Source organism: Meleagris gallopavo, chromosome 13 (genome assembly GCF_000146605.3).
Source record: "Meleagris gallopavo isolate NT-WF06-2002-E0010 breed Aviagen turkey brand Nicholas breeding stock chromosome 13, Turkey_5.1, whole genome shotgun sequence".
In the NCBI taxonomy this organism is placed as follows: Eukaryota; Metazoa; Chordata; class Aves; order Galliformes; family Phasianidae; genus Meleagris; species Meleagris gallopavo.
In genome coordinates, this window is record NC_015023.2 from 1564459 (window position 1) to 1564819 (window position 361).

The window sequence follows — 361 nt, forward strand, 5'->3', positions numbered from 1 at the left end:
CTCGTCGTGCTGCGGGTGTCCGATGGACGCCGTCCGCTTCGTTCCGCCCGCTGGGGCTGCCTCGTGCAGAGCCCTGGCTTGAGAGTGCGGTACGGGTGAAATTCGTGATTGATCGTGGAGTTGGTGAAGGGGTTAACGAGAATGAGTAAAATCGGGCTGGAAAGCAGGTGGGAGAGCCCTTGCTGGGGAGAGGGGAGAAGGAAATGCTGCTCTCCCTGAAGCTGGGTGAGCTGTGCTGCGGTGGGTCTGATGGCTCCTGCACGACACGGGTACCGCTCTGTGATTTCTTCTGCTCTGGAGGGCACGACGAGGTACACAGAATCACGGAATCACAGAATGGCCAGGGGTGGAAGGGACCTCA

General features: G+C 59.8%; 1 protein-coding gene across 1 annotated transcript in view; it reads right to left on the bottom strand.

Moving 5' to 3' along the window:
• LOC100544614 (protein BEAN1-like) overlaps window positions 1-361 on the bottom strand; it is an 11474-nt gene that overhangs the window by 10695 nt on the left and 418 nt on the right. The window lies entirely within an intron of this gene.